A 12,139-nucleotide genomic window follows, 5' to 3' on the forward strand; every position below is an offset into this window, starting at 1 on the left:
TTTGCAAAGGGGAACTTTGCCATTCCTCCTGAACTTTGGCCAGCCCTGTGCAGACCATGACTGCCATGGGAAATGAGACTTAAGATAGCAGGAAGGAACTGAGGAATAAGGAGAGTGAGACAGCTCAATCAGTAATATTTATATCAGACAAACCAGACTTTTTTGTTCTTGCATTTGGTTTCATGGTAATAGTGGCCTCACAGAATGATTTTGAATGTGTTTCCTCTGTTCCATTATCTGTAAGGTTTTGATAAAGATTGTCATTAATTATTTTTCTTAAATGTTTGTTGAATTCACCAATGAAAGCTGTGGTCTTGGGCTTCTCTATGTTGGGAGAATTTTGATCCCTAATTCAACGTTCATTCTTATTATTCATCTAAGAAGGTTTCCTATTGATGGGATTCAAGGTTCATGATACAATCTTGGTAACAGGCATTTTTAGAAATTACCTGGGTTTTTTCCTAAGCTATCTGAATTGTTGGAATATAATTGTTTATAATAATCTGTTATCGCACCACTTATTTCTGTGTTATATGTTGTACGGTTTTCTCTTCCATTTCTCCATTTGGTTTTGAGTCTTTTCTCTCTTTTCCCTTAGTTAAAGTAGTAAAAGCACTGCTAATTTTGTTTCTTTTTTTTTTTGGAAAAACTGGTCATTATTTTCATGTTATGTCATTATGTATTCTGGTCTCTAGTTTATTTATTTCTGATTTTTTTCTATGTTATTTCCTTCCTCTACTAAATCTCCGCTAAGTTTCTTCTTTTTCTAGTTCTTTGTAGTGTCATGTTGTTGCTTATTTGTACTTTTTTTTCTTAGTACAAGTATTTAGAGCAGAAATTTCACTCTAACAGCTGTTTCTGCTGCATCCCATAGGTTTGGGAATATTGTGTTTTCTTCCTCTTTTGTTTTGAGACATATTTTGATTTGCTGTTTGATTTCTTATTTCTCCCATTGCTTGTGCAACAGTGTGTTGTTCAATATTTACACATTAAATATTTACTATTTACATTGCAAAAAGTAAATAGCATTATTCTAGAGCAGTTTAAAAACAACAAAAGCCAGAAAAAAATAAAAAGAAATCAATGGGTTTAAAAAATATTAAGAGGCTGAGGTAGTGAAGCACTGAGTGATCTATATCCTATTTATCTTCTCTAGAATATCCCATTTTAAGTCAATTCTGAAGAACACATGAAACCATTATATATGTAATAGTATTTTATATATTATAAATATCAGATTTATTTTTGTCTTCTAAATTTTTATTTAAATTCAGTTAGTTAACAAACATGGTAATATTAGTTTCCGGTTTACAATCTAGTGATTCAAAACTTCCATCCATGGCCCAGTGCTTGTGACAGCGAGTGCCGTCTGTAATTCCCATGATCTATTTTACACAGGTTTTAGAACAATGCCCAAAATGCCCTTTTTTCTCCTAATTATTTAGTTAGTTTTAAATAGTTCATTTTTCAAAGTAATAATTTTGACACCATATAGGCTTAGGGAATCCGAAATAAAGCAGAATATATGCATCAATGTACTCTAGTCTACTCAGATACTTCCTGTTTGGAACATTCAAAAATTATGGAAGAAAGTTAATCATATTTAAGTATCACTCTATAATTTATAAGTAATACCATTTATTTGGTTCTCAACTGTCATTCATTTCTTAGTGAGGTTAGTTTTTACCCAGGACTTAAATAAAATTAGTGTCTCTACAGTTCAGTGTCTCAAGGGAATTACAATTGCAATTACAATTTCTGTGGAAAGCAAATGAAACAAAATAGTAAAAAATGTAGATACTGTGCCTAGTCATGTGCACAATCACAAAAATAAGGAATTTTTTAAAAGATTGTATTCATTTATTTGAGAGAGAGAGAGAGAACTAGAGCAGGGAGAAGAGCAGACGTAGAGAGAGGACCCCAAACAGATTTTGCACTGAGTGCAGAACCTGATGTGAACCTTGATCTTATGACCCTGAAATCATGACCTGAACTGAAATCAAGAGTCAGACGCTTTACCGAGTGAGCCACCCAGGTGCCCCAGGAATTTTATTTTACAATTATCCAATTGTCTAAATTTCTGACAATATTCACTGATCTATCTGTATCAACTTTTCTCCACTCCCTTTTAAATATCATCAATATATATGCTGACTTCACTCAATACAAGTTCTTACAAAGATGATTATTTTCTCCTGCATGAGAATAAGAGACCAAACATTGACTAAACCCACTTGGACATATAGTTCAAACCATGACTAAATGCCATCATATACTTTAAGTAAACAAAATTCAAAATAATCTCAATATCCCATATCCCTAACCATCAGTATCCCCCAAAACAGATCAATAGGGCAACAATATAGCAGAAAAGCAAACATAAATACTAGAACCTTATTTGTAGATGATTGCTAGAAGTACAACACCTGCCATATATGGAAAAGGATAGTGAAAACAAACAAACAAACACTTTTTTTTTTTTTTTTTGGTAGTAAGTATACTGTTCCCTGAGGGAAAGGTAAACTGTGCATATATACATTATTAGATTTAAATTAGCAAAATGAAACTATTTCCCAAGTATCTCATTCTCTCACGTTTATGCTGGAGGAAAATGTCCTTTTGAGTAACTGAACTAAAAATCTAATGATCGCCATAGACACTGGATTTTAGCCAAATGACATCAAATCATTGATTAAACTAAATGTTAACTAAATATAAATGTGAGAAAAAATAAAAATATGAAGTAAATCCATTGTTTTCAAAAACTATAGATCAGAACATTATCATGATTGGGTATAACATTTTGGCTCTAAAAGAAGGCACTAGCTTCACCAAAACCACAGGCAAGTTACCATGGAAACAGAAGTGCCACCATAATTTCATAGACCTCCTTCTGCAGTAGTGGCCCTTAATTGGTCTGCATGCACTCCATCTTTTTATCTTCATGGGACAAATCCACAAATATGCCAAGACTGTGAGTCATACCCTTCAATACCGCATATTCATGAAAGAACCTTCAGAAAGTGAGTCATTTAACAGATGACTTAGGGGGAATTTTCAGCTTGACATTGTGTAATTTTTCTAACAGGGGTATTGTCTCTTCTGTTCTGGCTTCTGAGATGCTCTCTTAGACTCTCACATCAAAGATTTTTAGCTGGATAACTAAATAGAAGACAGGACAGATGAATTGACTACACAGACCCAAGATGGTGGCCTGTGTGATTGACTCATCAGCCTTGGAAGGTCTGATGGATGGGAAGACCATTGTCACTATTGACCTTCTCCCATCCCGTGGGCCTTCCCTGTATAATGTACATGATTATCTGATCTCTGGGATTTTCCATCTCTGACTCATCTTCATAATGCCTTTCTCCCTTTCTTAATCTTTTCAGCTCTCCATTCCAGTCATGTTGAACGTAAGAAAGGAAGAATATTAAAATAAACTAATAGCGAGCTCTTTTTTAAGCAAGGTATGTGCCAGGTTTTTAATGCACATTGCCTCTCTTCATTCCCACAACAACCCTGTGAGGTATCATTATGACTCCCATTTTACAGGCATAAATGTTACCTTAAGGAAACAAAATTTAGGGGAAAGAAGCATAACGAAATTTTGTTTTTGTCCTTCACATCTTTTAACATGTATGCCACGGAGCTTATTCTTCCTCCTTTCCTGTGGCTGTGGTAATCAGAGGGCAGTTTGCTCTCCCCTTGCCCCTGTCTTTTATTTCTCCTTCTGTTCCCCATTCCTATTGAGCTTGGTGTCTGACTCTCCAGAACAGATGAATGCAGTATACAGGGAAATGTTTGATAATGGGGGAAAAGCAGAAAGGTGTCATTTGGTGAGAAATCCTGTTGGTTCTCACTGAACTTAGGGCAAATATTCGGTGGGACTTTTGTGGGACATTTCGAGTCCTTTCTGCTACATTGTTGGCAGTTTCTCCCTGGCAGTTTCCTTGATTTAGGTAAATGCATCCCTTCCTGCAGTTTACTTGGCCATTTCTCCAACATATGGGAATAACTTCTTGCCTTGCCAGCAGACACTGAGCTGTCCGCCTGCCTCAGAGCCTCAGACCCTATCCTATACCCATTACCTTCAAGACTGAACTTGAATCACCACATTCAATAGGGTGCCTCTAACAGTCTACATCAGAGCATTTCCTGTGTACACAGCCCCATAGCACCCCATGCCTATTGCCATCATAGTATTTATTACAGTGCATTACAATTGGTTTTTGTTCCTTTATAAGGCTCTCTCAAGCAGACAATCCCAGGGCAGCTCTCCCATGTAAATAGCCCATACCTGGGAGAAAGAGTAATACTCACAGGACCCACAATGCAATTCAAACTTATTTCTAGCTTTTCTTTAATGACAGAACTAGATGGTCAGAAAAGTGCTGCAAAATTGGTTTTCCTCACTTTTTTTTGCACATCCCACTTTTGTGGCCTAGCATACCATTTTGGTTTGTCCCATTGATTAAGCAGAATTAACTAAAGTCATTCCCTTTTAGCATTCTATTATATTTTAAAACATCATGCAAATATTAATAAAGATTTAGTGGTTTTAGAAGTGACAATACATTTTCTAGTTTTTATCGGAAAAAACAGTAGTGTGGTTTTGGAATATGATTTGCTTCTTAAAAATTATCACTGTTTTGGTACTATTGTTTTCCTCTTTCAAACAAATATTGCAACATGCTACATCTTTAAAGTATTTGAAACATGCTATTTTTTTAGGAACAAGCTTGGCCAAACAGCAGTGGGTTCTGGCATTCATTAAAAAGAAGAGACTATACATATCTTATTAGATGTTCAGATGTACTGCTTGCTCTGTTGTTTCTTCAAGGGTGAGAGTCTCCATCTATTCAGTCAATTTTGTTCACAAATGTGATTTTTTTTTTTAACTTGGAGTACATTTGCTTATTTCCTAGAAGTCAACTAGGAAAAAATGACAAAACTCTAACTAGTTTTTAAAAGTTTGGGAAAATATAGGCATTACTTGTTAATATCGTATTTTTATTGTTTGTGTTCAGTTGTCTGAGCCTAAATGAGTAATCTATGTTTAGGGATGTATGTATTTGTGTGTGTGTTGTATGTCTGTTTGTTATATAAAAAACCAACATATACTCTGACTTTAAAATCAGACAAACCAGAAGAGTTAATCTCACAAAACAAACTGAGGGTTGCTGGGGGGAGAGGGGGTAGGGAGAAGGTTGTTGGGTTACGGACATTGGGGAAGGTATGTGCTATGGTGAGTGCTGTGAAGAGTGTAAACCTGGCAATTCACAGACCTGTACCCCTGGCGCTAATAATACGTTTTATGTTTATAAAAATTTTTAAAAAAATTTAAAAAAAGAACTGAGCCAAAGCATAGACAATAGAAACATAACTATCTATAAATTAAGAGGGCAAGACAAGCTTCCAACATATGCAAATAGCAGGTAAAAATAAACAATAATAACAATGAATAAAATTAATAATAATAAAACAAGAAAAACTATGAGAACACAGGAGGATCAAAAACAAAATAAAACAAAATAAACTTCTCCATGGCAAGAAAGAGAACAGAAACATAAAACGGTAAGGGAGATAAAAATCCTTATGCAGGAAGTGGCAGCCAAGACTTTGTTTTCTAAAAAGGAAATGGATACTAAATGTGTTTCATGTATAATTAGAAGAGAAAAGTCTCCTCACAATTTGAAGCCTGGAAACTAGACACAAAGTCATTGTTAACCACTGTCTGAAGATATGTTTTGGAGCATTATTAGTTCAGGGACACAAGTCTGGGTTTGTTTTCTTTTGTTTCGTTTTGTCTTGTTTTCTTTTTTTTTCCTACCAGGAACTACTCAAGTCACTGTTTTGGTTCTGCAACTGTATACATGATATCTCCAGTGACACTCTGAGTCTGGGAATGGGTTCTCTGACTGGATGTGGCTGTGGATGAGGACCATAAATACAAATATAAAAATGGTGGACAGGGAGGAGTTAGCACAGAGTAAAGGCTATGGGAATACTTCCACAGAGCATGCATATAAGCCCAATTTCTAAGGCATGTGACTAAACTAAGAAAGTCAAGAAAGAGGTTAACAAAATTGGTTGGAATAAGAATGCACTGTAAATTAAAATAATTATATAGATGAATCTGACAAGGCATTTTATATGTTCTATATGTTCAAAAAGAAAACATAGATTCTTTTTACTTTTTAAATTATGAAATAAAAACAGGCATAAGTGAAACAAGAACAGGTGGATATAATGATGATATAACTTGAAATACAAGAAAAGTAACAATTTAATATAATGATGTAATAATAATAGCTAAGAATGATAGCACAACAATACAGTAAGGTAAGTACCATTATATTTATTTAAATGTGAGAAAACTGAGGTACAGTGAAGAAGTAACTTACCCAAGGTCACACAGCTAATACTTGACAGAACACTTTGGTCTAGAATTCCTAAAACGGTTGAAAAAGCTTTCCATAAAATAGGTGGGGTAGACTCTTAACTATATGGAACAGATGTGAGAATTATTGAGTTTCAAGATAGTGCTAGAAATCCATAAAGAACTCAAGACAAATAAAAAGAGACATTAAAAACAAACAATCAAAAAAGCACAGAGAAGAGAAAAAGGGAGATCTGTTGGGACCTTCTAGCATTTGTCATATAATAAATCTAGGAAAAGAGTATATAGATGATGGAAAAAGAATATATTTAAAAATAACTACTGCTTCTGGATTTTAAATTTAAGTTGAATAAGCCAAATTTTAATCTTATAAGTCAAAGCATCCTCAAATAATTTTCTTTCTGTGGACAATTGCCACTTGTTTAAAATTTTATTTATAATTTATTTTTCAAGTTCTATTGAGATATAATAGACATAGAACATTGTGTGAGTTTAAGGTGCACAATGTGATGATTTGATACACTTATATATTACAAAATAATTACCACAAGAGAGTTAGTTAACACCTCTATCAACTCACATAACTACTGACTTTTTTCCCAGTATTTGAGAAATACATAAGTCTTCAGAACGAAAGGCCATTATAAGTACCAAACAGAAAATATATAAATAAAAACATCTATCTATATATAAGCATGTTGTAGTCAAACTGCAGAACATAAGGGAAGGAAAAACAAACTAATATTCTAAAATAATTTAGAAGAAATAACATTACCTATAGTAGGAGGGCAATTAAAATCAACATCACTCTTTTTAGCAACCAGAGAAGCTAGAAATTAAGGAATCATAATTTTAAATTTTATGTTAAAAAACAAACAAATAAGTAACCTCTTAAGACAGGTAATCAAGACAACCTATCGTGCAAATATAAAAGCAAGTTTTTCTGTTTCTTCTTCTACTACTTTTTGTCCTTCTTTTCCTTCCTGAAAAAGTAAATCCTAATAGCATTAGATGGGGCTGAGCAACATGACATCTACCCCAGGGTTGGGGCTGGAGATGAGAAGGGGGTGGTTACACAGTGTGTCAGAGACAGAGCAGATCACAGGGGAGGGATATGGGATGAGGGAGGGGATGTAGGCTCCTGCCTAGGAATAAGGTACCAATGTATTAGCAGGGTGAAAAGACTCATCGGAAATGGTATGTCGGAGGCTAAGCAGATAAGAGTGGGTCCACATGGAGAAGTGAGCTCTTCTGGGGGTCAGTGTCACGTAGGTTGAATGGGGCATCTACTTGATGGCTGTGAAACATTGATTATATTCAGAGGGATGGGTCAAATAGTAAACATATTAATTCTAATAGAAGCTATGTTTCTCATACTAGAAAAGAGTTTAGAAACATGAGGAAAAAAAGATTAGAATGCACTTCATAGTTTTTGGTTCAAATGGGAGCTATCCTCATGGCTTTCAGATGGGTTGATAGATACAAATATTTTTATATATTTCTATCAGGGATTGACCAGAGAAACAGAAGTGTTAGGAGTCGTATAGACTAAGGAATTCATGGTAGACGTTTAACCTTGGGCAATCAAGGTTATGGTTATGCAGTTTACACTGCTATTGCTTCTGCCTCTGATGTTAGGCCAGGGGTCAGCAGAGAGGAGGCAGGAGAGAAACATGTTTGTGAAGTGTGGCAGGCAAGGGAAAATTGGAACCCATGAATGAACCCATGTCAGTCTCACACTGCCTCCAATGTTGATGATAAGTGATCTTATCTGCAGGAGAAACTGATGCCCTTTCTCACAAAGCTACGTAAACACACACATGACATAGTTCTAGCAGGAGTGGGGAGGAACTGTGGTTTCTGATGGTGGCTCTTGTCAGCCAAATTTTCAGGAAAGTTCACAGCACCTGACACTTCACCAACCTTCTGATCGTAAACATGGCTGCTACTCCCTTCCTGTCTTCAGATCTCATTCAGATTTCCTTTGTGAGAGGTTCTCACTCAGAACCACATAGGGAGAGGAATTCTGAGAACCCAAATTCAAGCTTAGCGAAGGTGCAACAGTACAAAGCCACCATGATCACAAAAGGAAAAAATGTCATTTTATATGGAGAAGGCTATCAGTACCACTTTAATCAAGTGACTATGTGATCATCACCACTAATGGAATGAATTGAGATTTTGTGCTCCTTGATAAAAATGCAGCAAAATGCAGAATCTCTCCTAAAATATCCTATATGTGTAACATGAATCTATTCGTGAGAGCAAAACAAACCCAAATAAAGATTCTTCAAACTAACTGACCTGTAAGGTTCAGACATGTCAAGGACATCAACATCAATTAGGAACTGTTCCAGATTGAAGAAAACTTAGACGAAATGACTAGTAGGGCCGCTGGGGGGTTTGTCGTTAAGCTTCTGCCTTTAGCTTGGGTCGAGATCCTGGGGTCCTGGGATCTAGTGCCGTATCGGTCTCCCTGCTCTTCTCTCCCACTCCCCCTGTTTGTGTTCCCTCTCTTGCTGTCTCTCTCTCTGTCAAATAAACAAATAAAATCTTCAAAAAAAAAAAAAAAGACAACTAAATGCAACTCATGAATCTGAATTGCATTATTTTTGCTACAAAGGACATTTTGTAATAATGAGGAAAACTTGAATGGGGTCTGAGGTTTAGAGTAGTAATATATGAATGTCATTTTTTTTTTCATTTTGATCATGTTGGAAACAATTTGTTTTTAAAAAACAGATGTCAAAAAGTATCTGTGTATAGGACATCTGGTGGCTGAGTGAGTTAAGCGTCTGCTTTCAGCTTGGGTCACGATCCCAGAGTCCTGGGATCGAGTGCCACATCAGAGTCCCTGCTCAGCAGGGAACCTGCTTCTCCTTCTGCCCCTCACCTTGCTTGTGTTCTCTCTCTCAAATAAATAAATAAAATATTTTTTTAAAAATCCGTCTATAAAAATATATGCTGCTGAAGTTTTATGGCATCAGGTTGACATCGTGCTCTCAAATAGATCAGGAAAAAAATCTTGGAGATTCTACTTTTGTCACTTTTTAATAAAGTTATTTCCAAATAGAAGAAATAAAAGGTTAAAAGTCAAATGCTAAGAAATACAGTAAACATTTATTCCATGTTCGCTGAAAACCAAACACTGTCCTAAGCCCTTTGTACATATTATCTTATTTAATCTTCACAACCCTTGTGACCTAGAAATGGTTTTTATTACATATTTTATGCTAGATACATAAATTTTGGTTTCCCAGTGTTATAGAGCTAGTGAGTACAGAGACAAATATGAGCCTAGTTTGTCATTAGAACCTAAGATTTTAATCATTACACAATACTGATGTTTTTCATTAAAAATGACTAAGAGTGATTACCATAACCATATCCTCAATTAAGAATGCATTTCAGGGGCGCCTGGGTGGCTCAGTGGGTTAAGCCGCTGCCTTCGGCTCAGGTCATGATCTCAGGATCCTGGGATCGAGTCCCGCATCGGGCTCTCTGCTCAGCAGGGAGCCTGCTTCCCTCTCTCTCTCTCTGCCTGCCTCTCTGTCTACTGTGAACTCTCTCTGTCAAATAAATAAATAAAATCTTAAAAAAAAAAAAAAGAATGCATTTCATTGGGAAGAAAAAGTGAACATAGTGTGGAATAAATAAACAATAGTAAATATACAAATTGACAGAATAAATTAGTAAACAAACTAGGTACTCTGAGGAAAAAAAATAGAGTTCTAAATAACAAGATTGTTGGAGATTGGAAGGTAATAAAAGCCCTGAAAACCCAAACATTTTGTAGAAAAATTAATGACTAAGCATGAATATTAAAATCGAATTTTTAATTTACAGCTTTAGAAATGGAAAATAGAAAAAAGTATTTAAGATGTACAAATATTTTTTTTAAATCAGAGAGAAAAATGTTTTGATGAGAAAACTAATACATGACAGAATAAGTCCAAATATATATACCTATCACTAAATAGACATAAATGAGTTAAACTTATATGCTTAAAGACAAAAGCTTCATCACAGATTTAAAATAATCTAGCTCTCTATGTTGCAGATATCTAAAGTAAACCTACATAAAGATTGAAAATAAAGGTATGAAAGATAAAAACCAGAAAAATTCCAAACAAAAGATATATCGTATAGCAAAATTGTTACAGAGCAATGGAATGGCTTTGATAATCATTAGAAAACTAGGTAATTATTAAGATAGCAATCTACCCAGAAGTTATAATAGTCTTAATATAGTGAGCATATAAGGACATGACTTCAAAATATGAAACAGAAGGGACAAAATGACTAAGTTCCAATCAGAGTGAGAAATGTTAACATACATGTCTCAGAAATTATCATTCAAGTAGATTAAAAATTGGTAAAAAACAAGAAATTTGGACAATGGTATAAGTATTTAAAGTGGAAATAACATATGTTAAACTAAACAACTACGAAAGCAAAGTACAGCAAAGCTTGGGGACAGAACGCAAGTGCAACTTCATGTTTATTTTATAGCTTGAACATCTTTATTTTAAAAATGAGAAATCAAAAAAAGTGGAGTGGTGTTTTCAAAAAGCTATTTTAAAAAGATAAAACTAGGGCGCCTGGGTGGCTCAGTGGGTTAAGCCGCTGCCTTCGGCTCAGGTCATGATCTCAGAGTCCTGGGATCGAGTCCCGCATCGGGCTCTCTGCTCAGCAGGGAGCCTGCTTCCTTCTCTCTCTCTCTGCCTGCCTCTCAGTGTACTTGTGGTTTCTCTCTGTCAAGTAAATAAATAAAATCTTTAAAAAAAAAAAAAAAGATAAAACTAAAGAAAGCAGAAAGAAAGAAATAAAAACAGGTAAGCACTAAAATTAACAAAATCTAACACAAAGGATCTGTATTTTTTTTAAAAAAGTAATACAACAGATAATTATCGAATAGTACTAATAAATTAAAAAATGGAGCCATCTCAAGTATATCATACTGGTACCACAAAATAGAAAAAGAAAAGGTTAACAATAGATTCACTAGATAGCTTTAAAAGGTATGCCAGTCAATATTGTAACTTTGATACTACATTAGAAAAGAAAAAATATAAAGACTACTCTCTTATAGAAAGATTGATGCAGAAATCCTAAATAAAATATAAGCAAATAAAAAAATGGCAGTGCTTGAAAATAAAGTATTGCAATTAAATAAGATTTATTCACAATTTGTAAAAGTGACTCAACTCCAAAGAATCTATTATAATAGTATAACCGATTAACAAAATTAAGGAGAAAATAGCACAATCACCTCAAAGATACAGAAATGCAATTTATTCATAGTAGAACTGCATTACATTTATGAAGAAAAGGAAATTTCTCAAGTAATAAAAGCTCATTCTCAAATAAACTACAACAAACAAAATATTCATTGAAGACATACTGGGAACATGCCTGCTAAAGATAGAATCACAGGAGATTCTCATTTAACTTTGTGTTGGAGGTGCTAATCAGTACAATGTGGGCAAAAAGAAGAATAATTGGAAAAGAGGAAATAAAATTATCTGTGAATAATATATTTTTCTCTGCAAATCCAAGAGAATGTACTTGCAGACATTTAGTAAACAGATGGCTAAAAACAACCTAAAAACAAGAGCATTTCTAAGTATCCAAACAAATTTTTGTGAAATATACTAGGAAAAAAAGAGAGTTTACCCTCAGTAGGAAAATAAAAACAAAATAACAGTAAAGTGCATCACAATAAGCCTAACAAAA

Source organism: Mustela nivalis (assembly GCF_964662115.1).
Source record: "Mustela nivalis genome assembly, chromosome: 5".
NCBI lineage: Eukaryota > Metazoa > Chordata > Mammalia > Carnivora > Mustelidae > Mustela > Mustela nivalis.